The 21,017-nt window shown below is 30.9% G+C and overlaps 1 pseudogene; it reads left to right on the top strand.

The window, feature by feature from the left end:
• The first annotated feature begins 6,160 nt into the window (after nt 1-6,160).
• On the top strand, nt 6,161-20,927 carry LOC142636439 (uncharacterized; annotated as a pseudogene).
• Nucleotides 20,928-21,017: the final 90 nt, after the last annotated feature.

Here is a 21,017-nt window from a genome sequence, read left to right as displayed (position 1 = left end):
TGGATGCATGATTTGCTACAAGAAATGGGTAGAGAAATTGTTCGCTGTGAAGCACCTCAAGAGCCTGGAATACGCAGTAGATTATGGCATCATAAGGATATCTTTTCTGTACTGAGAAACAATGCTGTAAGTGAATTAGTATATATACATAAAGAAAACACATAGCAGTAGTATTCAGCGAAAAAGAGGAAATTACAGAGTGATCTCCATCAATGGAAAAAAGAAAGAGAAGAAGGAAAAAAAAAAAAAAAAAAGAAAGAAGAAGAAGAAGCAACAGCAGAAGACGAAGGTGTGATTCGGTGTTCCTTTTTTTTTTTTTTTTTAAGGAACTTGCCTTCTTCTTCTTTGGTTCTTTTTTTTCCCCTTACAAATCCCTTTGTTCAAGACCTGAAACTATTAGATCTCCTTCCGATCTTTGTTCTTCTTCGTGTTCTTTCATTTCTTCTAGATCTTATCATAACTTCATATCGGTGTATTGGCCAAAATTCACCGGAAAAGCTGAAACAAAAAGAAATCGTTCGAACCTCAAAAATCGATCACGGTTCTCAAAATCGTACGGTTCGACCAAGGTTCGCACGAGTCCCTGCTTTTTTTCCTATAGAGCAGTTCTTGAAGCTTAAAAAATCGCAAAACTCAAAGGTTCGCGGTTTTTTTGGTCGAACCATTCGGTCCAGTCCGGGTTTCAAAACCATGCTCTTGAATTAAGCAACCAATAACACACATACAAAAAAAAAAAACTTTGTCCTACTCTTTGAGAAAATTACTATATATGAGATGAGTTCAAGTTAGACATTTTTTACACCGTAAATTTTTAAAAGATCTAATGATTGAGAAAACATCATTAAATGTTATTCTTTTTCCCCTCGTTTCTTAGTTAATACTACAATTTTTTTCTCTCCTTATTAAATTCTTTCCATACCTTCTTTTTTTTCTTTTTTTTCCCTTTTTCTTTCTATCCATAGAGCACAATATCATTTTTTTTTTCTTTCCAGCCGTTAAAGAGCACTAAATAATTTTGGTGTGGGTAGAAACTTTAGTACAAATCTATTTGCAAGAAATTCAAATGATCTAATCATGGCTATCCTTGAACTTGATTTTTTTGGTTTCATTGTTATGGATTCTCAAAAAAAAAATAATCATGGCTATCCTTGAGCTTGATTTTTTTTTTTAAAGAAATTGTTAGGAATTCAAATACTAAATAGTACTTGCTCTTTTAAAATTTTATTTTGTTCTTTCCATTAATTTTCTTTATCCAAACGAACATGCTCTTAGTTAACAACTAACCAAGACGATGCTAAACAATAATAAACAAGAACTCATAATAGCCACACCACTGTAAACAAGTAAATCCATAACAATGAAACCACTTCTAAGTTCTAACGTTAACTTGTAGGAGAGAATAATAAAAAATGGACACCAACTTGTTGGAGAAAATAATAAAAAATGGACATCTACTTGAAACTAACTTATCCATAGCACTTTCTCACCAAAAAAAAAAAAAAACTCCATAGCAACAGGTAGCCGCATTAATTTTCAAATTGAGTAGAAAGGCACGAGGAATTGTAAAGAAAAAGTTTCTCGAAAAAAAAAATTCAAAGAAAAAGGGAAGAATGAATTAAGAGAGAGAGAGAGAGAGAGAGAGAGAGAGAGAGAGAGAAATATTTAATGAGGAGAGAGATAATGTGGAAACTATTAATTATGTAATTATTTAATGATATAATAGATAAATATGTCTTCTTTTTTAACCGTTTGATCTTTGGGAAATTTATGGCTTAAAAAATGTGTAACTCTTGTGGAATTATACCAGGTGTAACTGTGTGTGTGTGTGTTCAATCCATAATATTTGTAGATAACCCAACTTGACTACGATCTCAATGTCAATTAACTATTGTTTTGACCATAATCCTTAGCTCGATTTCTAGTTCTTACACTCATTAAATTATTATATTTTATTATAAAAATGAGTTTTGGGTATTGACTTTTTGTATTGAAGTGGTATATGTTTTTAAACAAAGTGAGGTTCTGAATTTGATTTTGACCTACAAAAGTAATTTGCATGGCCTAATACTAAAATATAGTCTCATTCTAAATAAGTAAATCTGAGATAGTAAGTTGTTAATGATAAATAATAAAGTAGTATTAATAGTTAGCTTATAGAAGAATTACTAAGAATATGTCAACTCAATAAGTATAAAATTTATTGTGAAAACTATTATATATGTAGCTTGTTCGTTCCAAATAGTCTCAACAATGTGATGGTTTTTCTTTATATTCACACAAAAAACATGTTGGTGTAATATTGATGATTGTGTATTTGGGCCTAGAGATAAGGGCTCCTACATTTATTGTAATGACACACATTCATGTTGGGCTCAACCCCTCTCTGGGGCTAAATTTAATACAATAATTGATGTATGCTTCGTTGACTTATTCTACTCTTGAATTAAGCAACCAATAACACACATACACCAAAAAAAAAAAAAAAATTGTCCTACTCTTTGAGAAGATTACTATATATATATGCCAAAATGGGGTTTTACCCCTTTGAAAAAAGTTTTTCAGCATTTTGCCCCATTTCCTAAACTATTTAGTGAAATACCCCTGTTTTGAAACTCGATTTTTGGACAATTGAGTTATAGCGAAATTTGACTTAGAAATTTCTTTTTTTTGGAACTCGAGTTCCATGAGCTTGAGTTCCATTTGAATATTTTGAAGGAAATTGAGTACCATGAACTTGAGTTCCACAAAAAAAAAAAAAAAATTCTTTTAGTTCGTTATAACTCGATTGTCCAAAAATTGAGTTTTAAATTGGAACTTGATTTTTAAAAAACCGAGTTTCAAAATAGAGGCATTTTCCTAAATAGTTTGAGAAATTGGGCAAAATACTAGATATTTTTTAAAAAAAAAGAAGAAGTTAAAAGCCCATTTTCTCCTATATATGTGTGTGTGTGTGTGTGTGTGTGTATGTGTGTGTTTTGTTCAATCCATAATATTTGTAGATAACTCAACTTAACTACAATCTCAGTGTCAATTGACTAATCTTGTGACCATAAACCTTAGCTCTATTTCTAGTTCTAACACACATTAAATTATTATATTTTATTTTAAAAATGAGTTTTGGGTAATGACTTTTTGTATGTGGTATTTGTTTTTAAACAAAGTGAGGTTGTGAATTTGATTTTGACCTACAAAAGTAATTTGCATGGTCTAATACTAAAATATATTCTCATTTTGAATAAGTAAATCTAGACTTTTATTTGTCATCTGTAAAAACTTATGAGTTTGTGGATTCCTTAAATCTTATATAATAACTTATTATATGATTTACTTTGTTTACTTTTGAAACTATAGATCCAATTTTGTTACACCCTTTTTGTAAATATATTTATTCCAAATTATTATAACTAATATTATTGTTGTTTTCTAGTACATGATTTATAAGATTAAAGGTTCTTTTATTATTTATAAAAATTTTAGAAAAAATCATCAATACAATATAATAAAAAGGCTTTCAATTTATAGCTACCAATAATATCAAGATCCTCTAGAGATTTTATGGTAACTTTATTAATAAATTATTTAAATTTTGCTCCCCATCAATATTTAAACAAACATTTATTGTCAATGCTTTGACAACTATTTTAATAGAGAGATGTTACCTCCACAATATTTTTACAATAAATCATAGACGGTTAGTAGTTATTGGTTTAAATTTGAACCTAACAATAAGATTTTTTTTTTTGCCCCAATGATAACAGCCAGTAACAACCTGCCACTTAAGATTTATTGTAAAAATGTTGTGAACATATCATTTCTCATTTTAATATACTATGATGTTGGTGTAATGAATTTAAATCACTCATTTGTCAATGAATAGTCACGATTTTAAAACTTTGTAGTTGCGTTCTTCTAACAACTCTAGAGAATTTAAATCCTAACTTTGGGTTGGTATTTTGGTTGAATAAGGCTCATTCACAGGCCAATTACTAATTTCTCCCCAAAAAAACCTAAAACTATCAACATGGGATCCAAATAAAGTTTCTAAAATTTATAAAGAAAAAAAAAATTGAAATAGGGATATGAGTTTAGGGGATAAAAAAACTAAATCTTGAGCTAATCAATTGCTTAATTGCCTCGAAGACCTCCATGCTTTTCAGATGTGATAATTTTATTGTTTTTATCATACACCACAAGTATTGAGTCAATGTGACAGTTATAAACAAGCAAGATTTCTCCCACCCTTTGATACGCCCAATAATCTCAATAGTTTTATTGTTTGTTCACTCGCATGTACTTTATTCTGCACTTAGTCTAAGTTAGAGTAAAATTAATCGAGCCGTAATTTTTAATTTGGGGGTCTAAATAGCTCTTGGGTTTTAGCTCAAATCCGAGCTTTCAGAATTGATCTAATCAACCCCTACCAACTTTGTTCAGATCTCCGTTGTCTATGATAAAAATCATTGTTGTTTATTGGCGGAGATATCAAGAACTCAAATGAAGATTTTCTGCCTCTCTCGATTTCAATTGAAACTGACTTGACTAGTTTGAATCCGATTTGATTTTATTCGATCCTATTTGATTCGATGATGCTCTCTGGTCAATGACAAGCCCTCTTTCCTACCACCCAACGAGATTTGGTTGGGTTTGGATTGAGCCCAAACCTAATTTGACCTAACCCATGTATATCCCTAGACCGTAAAGATTCTTTCTCTCAATTGTAGATATTAATAGAAATTAGAAAACTAGCTTTCTTCATAAAATTAGATTCTTTGTAGAGAGAAGGTAAATACCATAGTTTTTACTCTTGAAAAATTGAATAATTATTATAAGAAATGACTTTAGCAAAGAAGATTGTTAGGCAGCTTAAGGCATATGCCCATAGGGGCAATGAATTTGAAGGGACGAAGCCATGGAAATCACCCAAATCATTATTCAAAGTATATTTTTTCTTGATCAATCAATGGGACATTGTTCAAGTCTCTATATTTTTATATATATAAAAAAATTATAAATTGATAGTTAATGTGGGCGTCAGAAAGATGGATTCTCAAAGATAACTTTCAAAGAATCAAGTTTCTGGCCTCACAGTTAATTTGTCTGAACTAAGAATTGAATGATCCACATTGGGAAATTTGAACAAGAACTTGATTTGGATAATGCTAGTTTTATATGGATAGAGAACTTAAAAATAAGCTTGCCGAGGATAAAAACTCCCAAAAGCAAGGGTACATTCACTTTATGATATTTCTCTCTCTCTCTCTCTCTCTCTCTCTCTCTCTCTCTCTCTCTCTCTCTCTCATTTTTCTTTGTATGATGTTTTCCATGGATTCATGCTCTTCCTCGGACACTTGCTGGTACTGAAATCCTCGGTAAATCTACCCGAGGAGCTAAGCCAAATAGGCTTTGGCGAGTGAGCACAAGATTATCTCTTGAGGTCTGAAGTCTGAACTCCAACTTATTGGGCTCTGGATCTTTCTTTTCTCAGCAAGGATTGGGCCTACCTCTTCGGAAGGACCGATATCATCTAATGAAGAAACCACTCCTTCACCGTTAAGATAGGGAGATTTGAACCCGGACAATTTCATTAGAAAAACCAAAAATTCCAATTAAACTATATGACACTTGGCAATAATAACATATTGTGTAATATGTTAAAGAAGGTAAATTAGAGAAATATATGAGTGAGGAGTCATCCTCTATCACTTTACTAAGAATAAAAGCAGGCAATTAATTGACAATGACTAAGAGGGCGTTTGGATCCAAGTCTGGCGTCCACGTCCGCGTTTCTGTTTTTTTTTTTTTTTTTTTTTTTTTAACCCAGCCGCTAGATTGACTTTTCAGTGATGAACAGTGCACAAATGCACTGTTTATGAGTCCCACAAATTTCACTTTTCAGCAATTTTTTCATTAAAAATGGGTCCCACAGCACTATTTACACATTTAAAAATTATTTTGCTACAGTGTTTTCAGTTTTCAGTTTTCAATTTTAGCAAAATAAGTTCTATTCAAACAGACTCTAAAACCCTTTTTTCTTTTTGAGAAGAAAAGTCGTTTGTTGGTAAAACAAGTAATAAAAGCAGGCAATTAATTGACAATGACTAAAGGGCCCCCTTTTTTTTTTGAGAAGAGAAGTCGTTTGTTAGTAACACTAGTACTCGATGTAGCTAAGAATTTCTGCCTTAAATAGTATTTACATCTTCCTTCTGAGTAGAGCATAATATGCCAATAAAGATCATCATGGATTACACCCTACAATTCATTTTCGTTCTGAAAGCATGGCGTGTGGTTGTTCTAGTTATTAGTATTCTTGGCAATTGGAAGGTAGCTAAAGGAGACAATGAGCATGCTGGAAGAAAACTTGTTGATCATGTTCCAGGTATTTCATTCATCTTGAAACCTCGTTTAGTTATCTATCTCTCTTTCAAAAACTAGCTTTTAAACATGCTTGCTTGAACATATTCCCATAAATAGCCATAAATATTTTATTTTATTTTTGCTTCTAATATAATGGCAGAAAGTATACACCCATGAGGTTTTTTAAGATTTTTTTTTCAAATTTTATAATTCAATAATACAATAGATCAGGGAAGGTTTAAATTTTGATTCTCTTAATAAAAGAGGGTAGTTTATATATGTTTGTTAAATTGCTCTTCCAAACTATTGCGCACCCTTAGTGCGGTGGTCACAAGTATAAATCAGGGAAGTCTGTTTCGTATTGTATCGGCCGATACGGCTAGTATTTACCGTTTCGGCACCTTGGCCGGTACAAAAACAAGGTTGTTTTGTACTGGAAAATATACCGGCCATACCGGATCATTTGGCCATACCGGAGAAAAATTTCAGATTCCGGCCGGTAAATGCATACTGGACCAAAAAAAGAAATATGTTTCTTTGTCACTCTCACCTTCCACCGGTGAGGCGGCGACGATCTCTACCGGACTGGGACTGATTTGGCTGCTGCTACTTCATCTTCTTCTTCTTCTTCTTCTTCTCCTCTCTCTCTCTCTCTGGCGTCTGGCCATCTAACTTTCTCTTTCTCTCTCTCTTTCTTGGTTTTTTTTTTTTTTTTTTTTTTAACTTTTCTTGCTTTTTCAAACCTCTCTGCCGGTTTGCTCAAGAAAAGACTTCACAGCCTTTTGAAATTTTCAAAGCATAAGAAGATGTTGTTGGAAACTTTGAATTGGTGCTATAATATTTTGACACGTGGGTTGGCATTTATTGAATTAGTTGGTGTTTAATTATTTAACCATTTTTTTTCTTCTTCTCTCTGGCGTCTGGCCATCTAACTTTCTCTTTCTCTCTCTCTTTCTTGGTTTCTTTTTTTTTTTTTTTTTTTTTTTTTTTTTTAACTTTTCTTGCTTTTTCAAACCTTTCTGCCGGTCTGCCCAAGAAAAGACTTCACAGCCTTTTGAAATTTTCAAAGCATAAGAAGATGTTGTTGGAAACTTTGAATTGGTGCTATAATATTTTGACACGTGGGTTGGCATTTATTGAATTAGTTGGTGTTTAATTATTTAACCATTTTTCTTCTTCTTCTCTCTGGCGTCTAGCCATCTAACTTTCTCTTTCTCTCTCTCTTTCTTGGTTTTTTTTTTATTTTTTATTTTTTTTATAACTTTTCTTGCTTTTTCAAACCTCTCTGCCGGTCTGCCGAAGAAAAGACTTCATAGCCTTTTGAAATTTTCAAAGCATCAGAAGATGTAGTTGGAAACTTTGAATTGGTGCTATAATATTTTGACACGTGGGTTGGCATTTATTGAATTGGTTGGTGTTTAATTATTTAATAGTTTTTTTTTCTTCTTCTCACTTTTATATTAATGATGATAACTCCACACAAAAAAAAAATGTTGCCAAAGTAATAGATTGAGTTATTAAAAATATAACTTTGTATATTGTATAAAATAGTAAAAAATAGCGGTAAACCTGAAACGCTACACCGGTATTGACCGGTATCCGAAATATATCGTACCGCAGACCAAACTGGTACAACCTCCGGTATGGTATTGACTTTCTTGATATAAATGCTTGTGGGGTGTGAGAGTAAGGGCGGGGGTTAGGGAATAAGGGCCGGAGTTCAAATCTTCAGGTGGGAGTTTCACACACATGTACATTTAGATTAGGATAAAATAGAAATTCTATCTTGTATCAACAAAAAAAAAAATTGCTCTTCCAAAAGCTTAAACTATTAAAAACTGAAAATTTTAATTATTTAACCACATAATTCTAACAATATGCCACTAATTTACAAGGATGTTGACAACTATTCAAGAATCTTACCATCTTAATGATAGTCGACAGATATATCACATATTAACACAAGTTTGTTAAATTTGGAATCCTATGTCCAATCATTGGGGGTCGAACTGGATTGGATCATGGAATGTAAAATTCTACTATTTTTTCATTTTTTGAAAAAAAAAAACACATTGGTAATTTTGTATGTTGACTAATTGCTAAATTTATAAATTTATCTAAAAATAATAATAATAATAACAATAATAAATTTATGCATCAAGGGTTTAGCTTACTTCCAATACTTTTTTTAACTGGACATCTTCTTTTATTTTAAATATATAATGACAAGTGGTAGTGAATTTAATCTCCGCTTTTTATTTTGTTAGTGGGTAATGTGACAATTTCTCATTAAAACAAAAAGAGATTTTAGTTAAAAAAATATTAGAGGTAAATCAAACTCATGCATCAATATAATGTAATTTGTATATATATTGGAGGTAAACAAAACATATATACTTAATTTTTTAGAGAGAGAGATTCCATTACATAGCAGAATATGAGTAGTTTCTTATCATGTACTTTCCTTCAAATTTTTCAAAAATTAGAAAGCTTTACTATATATACATTGAATTTTTCACTAAAATAAAATAAAATAAAAAATTTACTAACTCTTTATCACACACTCACTTCATTAACCAGCCACAACACAAAAAGTGCACTCACTTCATGTGCCTACAGACTTTTTATTTATTTTATAGCTCCCCTCCCCCTTTGCTTGAACATATTGATTAAAAGTTTGTGCCTACATACTATGTACAGTCTTGTTTTTTTCCTTGGACCTCTGTAATACGTATTCAAGAAGAACATATATGTAAATGTTGATAGTTTCTTTTCTTATCTATCTGAACACGTGTAGCAGAAACCAAAATACAAATGACAACCCGAAAATCAATTTATCATTTTAAGAAAATAAAGTGACCATAAAAGAGAAAATGGTGTTAAGTGTAACTATGATATTATGTAAGAGAGGCATTATATAGCATGGTTACATGACCCAAAAAAATATCCATGAAAATATTATAATTTTTAAAATTAAGTGCTTAAAACTGCCCAAGTTCCTCGAAATTTGACAACCACAAAACCCTCAACTCTGCTAAGGTCGGAAAAAACATATGGAAGGGTAGGTGCATAATCATGGTTTTGAAATTTAGACCGTTCATTGAATCGTAAAAGATAGAGATTCAAGGTTTTTGAGGTCAAATCAAGGTTGAACTAGGGTCGAACCGTGATGACATTATAATTAATTTAATAATTATTTAAAATATAAATAATTATATTAAATTAGTACAAATATTAAAAAAATTAATTAAAATAGTGCAATTAAATATAGAGATCTATTATTCCTTTATAGAAACAAAGAGATCTATCTTTCAAATGTATTTTCTATATCATAATTCATAACTTTAAGAAATATTAAATCCTAGTATTTTTTTTTACATTGATTTGTTAAATTTGTGATAATATCTAATAATATAATAATTAGAATAAAAAATATATAAAAAATGGTCTTTGTGTAATTGTGTTGCATGTCCGCAACATGGCACTTAAAAAAATTATGAATGCATTATTTTTTTTGAGAGAAATAATATGTCCACAACATTTTTACAATATTTTCACAACAAATTCTAAGTGGCAGGTTGTTACTGGGTGTTATTGTTGGAGCAAAAAAGTAATCTTGACATTAGGTTCAAATTTGAGCAATAACAACTAACCACCTATGATTTGTTGCGAAAATATTGTAAAAATATTGTGAACGTAATATTTTTTTTTAAGCAATGAACGAATGATATTTGTATTGCATTGCATGTCTACAACGTGGCCCACTGTGAATATAAGAATCAACTATTTTCTTTAAAATAAAAGCAAAACATAAAAAGTTAAAAACTTCAACCACTAGCAAAGTGAAACGTGGCAACTCCAATAAATTCTCCCACCTACCCCACCTACTACCTTGACCACTTATCTTTCTTTACTTTTGGCCGCTGAAGTAGTGAAGCCATAATTCACTATTCAATCTTTCTCGTTTCTGTTCTTCTGTGAGCTCTCTGTCTCTACTTTGGTCTTCGTCCTGGAGTAGCCTACATCTGTTTGCTAGGTTTCTTCTCCACAATCAACAATTTGCTCTTTCATCAATGGTCTCTTTGTGTTTGTGTTTGTGTTTGTGATTGTGCTTGTGTTATCAACCAAAAAGAGTTCCTTCTCTTGATTATCAAAAATAAAAGAAAAGAAGAAGAAGCTCTCTATCTCTCTCTGCAGCAGATTTGAAGATTGTGAATCGGTGAAGCTTAAGCACCTCCAAAAATTATCAGATCTCCTTCTAATCTTTGTTCTTCGTTTTCTTTCATTTCTTTTTCATTTCTTCTAGATCTGATCATAACTTCATACCGGTGTACCCAAAATTCATTGGAAAAGTTGAAGCAAAAAGAAACCATTCGAACCTTAAAAACTAGTCACAGTTCTCAGAACCGTATACGGTCCGACCACGGTTTGCATGGATCCCTGCTTTTTTCCATAGAGCGGTTCTTGAAGCTGAAAAAAAAAAAAAAAAAAAAAAAAAACCCGCAAAACTAAGAAGTTCGCAGTTTTTTTGGTCGGACCGTACGGTTCGGTCTGGGTTTCAAAACCATGTGCATAATTTATCACAATTTTTTTTATTTAATTATTTTAAATTTCAAACTCAAATTCTTCTTGACTTTACCAAGTTGATTGGTGTGTTCTAAATTTATATATATGTCTCTCTTCTTTGGCATTATATATCTAGGATTCATAAGCATTGATTGTGGGGCTACCAAAGATTACTTGGATGATGTCAGTGGTATATTCTACAAGTCAGATACAGGTTTTATAGATACTGGGACAAATTCCAACATATCCCCCGAGAACTACAATCCAAATCCGGAATTTGGGCAGCTATCAAGAAACCTGAGAAGCTTTCCACAAGGAAAAAAGAATTGTTACACTCTGAAACCTGAACAAGGCAAAAATAGTAATTATCTCATTAATTTTTTCTTTTATTATGGAAATTATGACAACAAGAATAAAATTCCTAACTTCGTATGTCGGGGTTAATTATATGTTCACATTGGATCTCAATCTCGATCAGATGTATATTCTGAGGCTTTTCGATGTGATTCATGTTCCCACGTCAGACATCATATACGTATGTTTCATAAACACTGGGTCTGGAATACCTTTTATTTCTGCCTTGGAGCTGCGTCCTCTGGACAAGTCCCTTTATCCGTTTGACTTTGGAGCGTTAAAATTCGGCTGGCGATTCGACCTTGGAACCACCACAGGTCAAGACCAGCACTTTATTAGGTAAGTCAGTTACAATTTCGTTCTTTGATTTTCTTTTTATTTAAAATGTCAAAGTACACAAACTATACCTGAGGTTTGGCTCAAAGCTAACTATATCAAAACTTCTAAAAAAATTCAATTTGTTCCCTACCCACAAACAGTCACTTATCACTATTTGAAAATTCTTCTGATCTTCATTCTTCCTCTCTATCTTTGGCTTCTATTTATTTATTATTGGCTAAAACACTCAATCGCGGGAGAAATTATACAATGCTCATGGTAGACCATAAACTTATCTACCATTCTATTAAACAATTCTCACACATATAAAATTGTTGAGTTAGTAGTTATTGTCTATTTAAATTTTTTTTTCTAACTCAACAATTTTAAACAGACGGGAATCTTTTAATAGAATAGTAGACAAATAACGTGATCAATCATGAAAATATTATAATTTCTCCCCTAGTAGAGTGGTGGAAGTAGAAAATTTTTCCGAGAGACAAGTTGTGAGCCTAAAAAGAAATAAAAAGTTTTCTATTTATCAAATGAAAGTTTTTTTTTAGGAAATAAAAATAAATTTCTAAAGAGATTTACTTACTTAAATATTTTCATAAACATATGCTCTAAATACTCCTAAAATGGTTGAGTTATATTTGGCAAAAAACAAATTGAACATTAGGGAATAAAAAAGAGAGACAGTAATACTTTAAATGAGTGTTGTTATAATATTTTTGAATATAAAGAGAGTCATTAATACTTAGATCAGTATCAGTGCTTGCGGGATGTGGGGGACAAATGTAGTGGTTCAAGTTTCCACGAGAGAAATCCATACACATATATATTTAGATTAGACTAGAAAAGAATTTTATTTTAGATATAAAAAAAAAAGTAAAATGAATAAATAAATAAAGAGAGTCATTAACACTTATATGTTGTTAGAACATATGCCCTAAATACTCCTAAAATTAAAGAATTATATAAGGTAAAAAAGTAAATTTAGATGCACAAGGTGCTTGGGGGTTTAGGTGGAAAGAGTTTGAGTTGTGAGATTAGTAACATATTGTAACTAAATTATATATAGCCAATTTAGTAAAAATTTAAACAAAATTATAAATTTTTGTTAAAAAATCTAACATAGGTAAAAAAAAATTATGGAGGTCATGGGCCCCCCCCCCCCCCCCCGGGGTATGGTAGATATTTGAAAAGCCTTGATAATACTTGATATTATTGTGTAAACTCATAATTCGGGGTGTTTCACTGTTTCTTATATTTTACCCTTTATGTATTGTTCATATTATTTCAAATTTGAACACTGTTTTTTAAAATGTCTCGTCTCTGAAATTTTAACATGACAATCAACTTTTCTATGTCCTATCTAAGGTACAAGAACGATGTTTATGATCGCTTGTGGTATACTTATAGTGCGTTGCCAAACTCAGTTCCGATCAATACCTCCTCAGTTATTGACATACAAAACAACAATGACAGTTATCAACTACCATCAGAAGTATTGAGAACTGCTGTCCAGCCATCTAGTGGTTACCATTCCTTAAGGTTTTATTTTTTTAACACGCCTAATAACATTGGAGGAATTTATGTTTGCTTTCACTTTGCTGAAATTGCAAAACTTACGCAAGGAAAGAAAAGAGAATTCATTATTGATGTGAATGGAGGAAGCTATATCTCAGAACCTATAACTCTTGACTACATAAAGCCACTGTCCGTATGTCTCAATCAAATATTCAAAGGGGAATTTCATTTTGTTATTAATGCAACAACAGGGTCTGACCTTCCTCCCATCCTCAACGCGTTTGAGCTTTACACCGTAATTCCTCCATTTGATCTAGACAAACCAACCAACTCAAGGGATGGTATGTACCTTTATCTAATTATTCTCTTTCTTTTTTTCCATTTTAAGGTATTTAAAAGTTTGAGATTAATAGAAATTTATTCTGATTTGAGCTAATAAAAATAAAATAAAATAAAATAAAAGCTGAACGGAAACAGTGAGGGATACATGAGCGAACAAATGATAGGTTTGTCATAGATGAGAATTTAGGTTTGTCATAAAGACCAATATAAAATGTATAATTCTATTATTCTTTTTAGTATAAAAGTGAAGTCTTTAAACTCTCATTGTATGACAATTTCATATTGAGTTTTATACAATCTTTGTATGAAAGAATAATATCTGATTTAATTCAAAATGTTAAGGAATAAAATTCTTAATGTTAAGCAGTTATTTATTGAAAAATTACATATAGAAATAAAAATTTCATAAGATAAATAAAATCAATTAACTTTGTATGGTATTGAATTATTCCTTTCTCCTAAAACATGATTTTTTTTTTTGTTGACATTTAAACAAAATATATACTATTGTAAATAATATCTTATTGACACAAAATATGACATGCATGTTAAGAATATATAAGAAACATGTAATTAAACTGTGAGATTTTAAGAATATGAATTTTGGTATAAAGTTTTTAGATGGTGTAAAATTTCTTAGAATTACACCATATATAAGTTGAACTCAACCTTTTATTTATATAAATTGAAAGCTCGGATTTATGTTAAAACACAAGAGCTTGTTTAGACCCAAAATTAATAAATAACGGCTCAGTTGATTTTACTCTAACTTATCTAAGTGCAGAAACAAGAGTAAATGAAGTGTAAATAGCCAATACTACTCTAGTGCATAAACATGAATAACAAACAATAAAAGTAAAGCACAAGAGTAAGAGAAGAGAGATGTAAACACAAGATAACATGGCGATGTGTTATCGAAGAGGAAACCAAAGAACTCGGCAAAAAACCTCTCTGCGACCCTCCAAGCGGTAAATCAATCCACTAGACAAGTTGGGATACACAAATAGCAAGAGACCCTCCAAACCTAATCTACCCAATATACCTAAGCCCTCCAACCTCCTACTCCAACAAGGTTTCTCGAAACCGTGTCTTGCCAAGCCTCACCGGCTTTTTTTGGCAAATCTCCAAAGCTTCCCAAGCTTCAAAACACTCTCTACACTGATCTTCAATTAAACTTGAGTCTTCACCAACTTAATACTAAACCCAATACAATAAAATCCCACAAAAATATAAGGAAACAAATTTATGCAGTTACAACACTTTTTGTCATCGACTAAAGCTAACATAAAACATAGTTGTAAATTACAACTTTACATATATATATATATTCAATCCATAAACTCAATTTTAATGAATAATTTTATGCTACAAAAAATTAAAATTTAAAAAATTTAATTGATGAGCAAAACTTTTTTACGAAAAAAAAAATTATGATAAAAGTTGTAATACAAAAGTTATGGCAGTAAGAAAACCCAAAAAAAAGAAAAAAAAAAAAAAAAAAAAAAGAAGAAGAAGAAGAAGAAGAAGAAGAAAGAAGAAAGAAGAAGACATTTATGACAATTTTGGATTTTTCTATTCCTTCGTTGATGTCATATTGTACAACAAATATTCTAATCCCTCCTTTCACTTTTTATCCTGAACGATCATAATCTAATTATAGTGCAAAAACATAAAAATACACAGTTGATTTCTTAATTAGAGTTGAATAATTGTAATAAGCTTTTTTTTTTTTTTTTTTTTTTTTTTTCTGGCTTTAGTGGATTGTGAATCATCCGAAAATCTGCATATATTTTTAGGCTTAGGACCATCAATTATGTAAATGCTTCATTCTTTGAAATAGTTGAGATTCTAGGTGCTTCGTTCTTTGAAATAGTTGAGAATATCAGATTTACTAGAGCAAAGCATACTATTTAGTATTTAGTTCCACAACCAAATTCTGCAATTCATCTGTGATCTGTGATACTTTCCCCTTTTTGTAGCGCGTTTCTTTACAATCATACACAGGTAAATCTAATATTCTCAATCATTTCAAAGAAAAATTATATCAAAAGTGTTACAAAATTTATTACATGAAGAATGAAGCATAAGTGAAAGAAAATTATTTTTGGGGAATTGTTGTGACACGGACAATATACTTCCTTAATTCAACAATTGGTAAGTCTAATTACTTCGTGCTCAACTTATATATATAATTTTATTTTTAGAGTTGCAAATTCTTTTGGTTAAAAAAAAACATGTTACTTATATCTAATAATTAGAATTTATAAGTTAGATAATTTAAATTATTGTCTGCTTGTGAAAACTTGGATTTGTGTTAAAAACACAAGAGCTATTTAGACCTTAAATTAAAAAATTACGGCTTGGTTGATTTTACTCTAACTTAAACTAAGTATGGAATAGAGTAAATGCAAGCGAATAAACAATAAAGCTACTTTAAGCCATATTCATCAAATCATAACAGTAAAATAAAAGCTAAAAGAGTAGGAAAGAGAAATGCAAGCACAAGATAACACGCCGATGTGTTATCGAAGATGAAACCGAAGAATTCGAAGAAAAACCTCTCCGTTGCTCTCCAAGCAGTAAATCGATCCACTAGACAATAAATTGGGATACACGAATAACAAGACACCCTCCAAGCCTAATCTACCATGTGCACCTAAGCTCTCCAAGCTTCTACTACAACAAGGCTTCTCGGAACCGTGTCTTATCTAGCTTTCCGGATCCTGCAATGCGCCTGATTGCATCTGCCAAAACTTGGCTTCTTCCAATGCTTCCCAGTAACACCAAAATCTCACTTGACACTTAATATGAGTGTGGTAAGTGTTTGGGCTATCAACATCTCTAGGATTTGAATATGAGAAGGTAAGAGTTGAGGAAAACCACAATGGATGGTGTAGAAAATTGTGAGTATGACAATCTCTAACTTTCAAGGGTTTGTGGCTAGGATTTTCTCTCTAAAAAGCACTCCTCTCAATATGTGGGTAATATGAGCATATATAGTGTGTATAAGGATGTAGTGAAGTAAATATGACAAAATAACAAAACTGAATGTTTCATGGGTATCTCGAGGGAATGTTTTACCCGCGAAACACTCGCGAAAACCAGCTGTTACCATCTATTATGAATTTTCGCATTCCAGTCATGTGCTGAGCACATGCTTCACTTCACAGAAAGGCTACTCACGAGATACCCGTGAAAACTTCTTTAGTCTTCAATGTTGCCTTGAGTCTTCACACACTCTCTCTTTCACACACAACCCTTACAAATAAATCCCACATAAAATACAGGGTACAAAAGATTGAACAAAATTACAATCAAATTTGATATGGAATTAAAGTCAATACAAAATAGTTGTAAATTACTACTTTACAGTTTCGATAAAGCATCTCAGCATTAAATAAATTCGGTTAAATTAGTTTGATCTTGAGTACAAATTTTAATTATATTGGATAATTTTTTTGTCTTCTTTTTTTTTTATTACAAATTCTCTTATTTGAATTTGTAGATATTAATACTTATCATTTAAAAATTTATTATATATATAAATATTGTCAAACTTTCTCCTGCACTGCACTAGATAGCAAATATCGTTAAACTATAAAATGAAAATTTTTTATTTTTTGTTAACTTTTATAATGTAGTGGCAAAAGCTTTAGAAGATTTAACACTTTCCACATCATCATTCTGATATATAATTTTTAGTTTGGTTTTTAGAGTTTCAAATAGTATTCAACTGTGTTTGTTTAAACTAATTAGAATTCACCATATTTTTGGAAAAAGCACCCAACACTAAAAAAATTCTAATTAATTTCTTTTGATCTTTTCTAAGTAAATTATAACTAAACTAGGTAAGTTATTTTTATACAAACTCTTGATTGACTGCTTTATTTATTAACAAAATATTTATCACGTATAAAATCTTTTAGAACTTTCTCGTACATTGCATGGGTTAGAAACTAATACAACAATATAATAAAAGTAGCAAACTAGAAGTTTGGTTATGTAAAGTGGTAATATTTTCTCTATGACAAGTGGTTATACCCTCTTTAGGCCAAGTTAATTCCCTTTATTTAAATTATATAGTTATTTTGAATTTTTGGAGTGGTTTCTAATTAAACCTTAAATTATAAAATATATTAATTAAAATCATTAAATTTTAAATCAATTAAATCCACGCACTCAATGAGTAACTATTAACTAAATTAACCAATATTCACATAAATTGTGACTAAAACCTATCTAAAGTTATACCCCCAAAAAAAAAAAAAAACATTCTAGGTGAAATTATAAGACCATTATTGTACAATTACAATATAGGAATTGTGAAATTATATAATATTATCAATTGTTGTCATCAAAATTTACAATAAAATTAACATTATATAGGTTCATATCCACATCATATTATATCATATATTACATAATATAACTTCTGCCATACATGGTGTAGTTGCAACAATTAAAAGCCAATGCCTTCTTTTTTTTTTTTAGTATTATTTTTACACTTTTGATTTTCCATTATGTTATATAGAACACAGTAAGATTTTTTATAAGTTTGAAATTTATTTTGCTATTTTATTTTATATTATTTTAACAATCTACTATAATTGTTTGTTTTAAAATTAAATTTTGAGTTGTACATGTCATTCTTTCACTGTATAATTGTATATTAGTATTAGAAGTCATAGAACATAATTTCTCTATATGACTAATCATAGATGGCGATACGGACGTGAGGACGAACAGGTGGCGAGCAAATAAGTGGTGGATATGGCTCATTGTGGCAGTAGGGGGAATCATCATCGCCTTGTTGTGCTTATTATGCTATGCAAAAGTGAGAAAACACATAGCGGAAGGTAATTGATATTCTTACCATAGATTTTTTGGATATATTATTGATGATAAAGAAACAAAAAATTTTCAAATTATATTTTGCATATTTGTTAATTAGGGGAGAGAAAGAAGAAACAAAAGATTCTTCTACAAGAACTTAGAGGTAATGCAATATCGTCCACTGTACATGACAAAGTGAAGAAACGAAATAATGATAAGCAAGATAGCCAAGAATTGCAAATCTTCAGCTTTGAAACCATTTCTGCTGCCACAAGGAATTTTTCAACTAAAAATAAATTAGGAGAAGGTGGTTTTGGACCAGTTTATAAGGTTCTCTCTCTCTCTCTCTCTCTCTCGATATATATATATATGTGTGTGTCTCTCTCTCTCTCTCAGAGAGAGATACACCAGATTTGATTGGATTGAATTGTTTACATTTGTATTGTCCGGGTGTGTGATGAGTTGTATATTATGTCTTTACAAAGTGGATCTTGGGATTTTGGAGCCTTGATTGCAACTTAACCAACCATTTTGGAGTGTCAAAGTAGATGTGGCTAGTGCTTTTCTCGAGTTGTTACACATGATATCAGAGAAACAAAGTAAACTTCATAACATCATGTGGCTTAGGGTCATTGCAATACAATGTGGGCCTTGATAAGGTCATCAAAAATTTAAGTGATGGAGATTGTTATATCTCAAATTGTGTGGATTTGATTTGATTTGATTTTTTGAGTTGTGTTATGTGGCCATAGGCTGAGTCGCATATCAAGTTTTTGCAAGATAGATGTTCAATTTACAAGGAGCCCTAATTACAACTTGACTAGTCTTTTTGAGGTGTAAGTGAAGATGTGACTAGCATTTTCTTCAAACGTCACACAATTTGTGTGTATGATTAATTAAATTTGAATATGATTAAACAATCAAATGATTTTTAAGTTTTTTAAATTGTTGGTATGATGGATAGTGGAAATAAGGTTTGAAATCAAGACAACATATTTTAATACTATTATAAATTATCAATCACACACAAAGCTTATGCAGAAATCTAAGAATTTACACTATCTAACTATTATTCAAACTAAATGTACCACCTTGACCCAATGCTCTCTTTATTTATTTTTCTGGTACAAAATTTGAACTTAAGAAGTAGAGTTTTGGCCAAGGGCAAGGTAGAATCTTGATAGAAAATTAAATAATAAAAATGGAAACTGATTTCAGATAATGAAAGTGAGATTTAACTATTGAAATATATTTTCAGGGTGAATTATATGATGGGCAGAAAATAGCAATAAAGAGACTCTCAAGAAGTTCTGGACAGGGATTGGCAGAGTTCAAGAATGAAGCTATTCTTATTGCTAAACTCCAACACACAAATCTTGTAAGATTGTTAGGGCTTTGCATTCAGCAAGAAGAAAAAATTATAGTCTATGAGTACATGTCCAACAAAAGCTTAGACTTCTTCCTCTTTGGTAGGGCGTATGTTCATTACAAGGAAAATTTTCTTATTGAATATTTGTTTTTCTATTATACGCAATCAATTATTACTTATCATTTGCTTGCAATTATTTTCTACTTTGACTCAGATTCTACTAAAAAGTCTTTATTAAATTGGAAAAAACGCTTCAACATCATTCAAGGCATTGCTCAAGGACTTCTTTATCTTCACAAATATTCAAGACTAAGAGTAATTCACCGAGACTTAAAAGCAAGCAATATTTTGCTTGATGAGGATATGAATCCAAAAATTTCTGACTTTGGCTTGGCTAGAATATTTGAGTTGAAAGGATTAGAAGAACGCACAGATAGAATTGTTGGAACATAGTAAGTATTCATTGCATTTCAAGTAAGCAAAATTTATTTCTATTTGTGTGTATGCGTATATGTGCTTATTCATACACTAAATTTTATTGGTCAATTATTATTTCAGTGGTTATATGTCTCCAGAGTATGCCCAGAATGGTGTTGTTTCAATAAAAACTGATGTATTCAGCTATGGAGTCCTACTATTGGAAATCGTGAGCAGCAAGAAAAATAATAGTTGTTATCAATCTGAGCGTCAGCTTAACCTTATAGGATATGTAAGTTTCTCAATTAACTCTTTTAAATTTATACACAAGATTTTGAATATAATACTTAACATTATGTGTACAACTGGTCTTGTATCAGGCATGGCAGTTATGGAATGAAGGGAAAGGTTTGGAGCTAATAGACCCAACAATAATAGATGAGTCATCCCCTTCATCTAAAATATTGAGATGCATTCATATTGGTCTTTTATGCGACAAAACCAGGCAACAGATAGACCTACCATGCTAGATGTTGCAACTATGCTTTCAAGTGAAACTGTTCAACTCCTTCCTCCAAAACAACCTGCATATCTTATCAACATTGTTCAAGAAAAATCATCAGAGGTTTCTGAAATTAAGACAGAAAATTGTTCCATAAATGATGTTACAATTTCAGAGATGAAAGCAAGATAAATACTAAGCGAGGGTGGTTACAAGACCACCTTGATTTGCCAAAAAAAAAATCATTCTTGGAAAAGAATATTTTATATAAACAATTTGTTTTGAACTAAACTGTTTTGTCTACTCTACAAAAAGTTATTGACCACCCAACTTGAGAATCTCAGGAATTTGGGTTCAACAAAAATAGAATAATGTACATCCACAGTACTTTTATAATAATTTTACAATGAATTATAGGTGACTAGTTGTTAC

The sequence above is a fragment of the Castanea sativa genome, chromosome 5 (assembly GCF_040712315.1).
Source record: "Castanea sativa cultivar Marrone di Chiusa Pesio chromosome 5, ASM4071231v1".
Lineage (NCBI taxonomy): Eukaryota > Viridiplantae > Streptophyta > Magnoliopsida > Fagales > Fagaceae > Castanea > Castanea sativa.
This window is presented reverse-complemented; position numbering and strand designations above follow the sequence as displayed.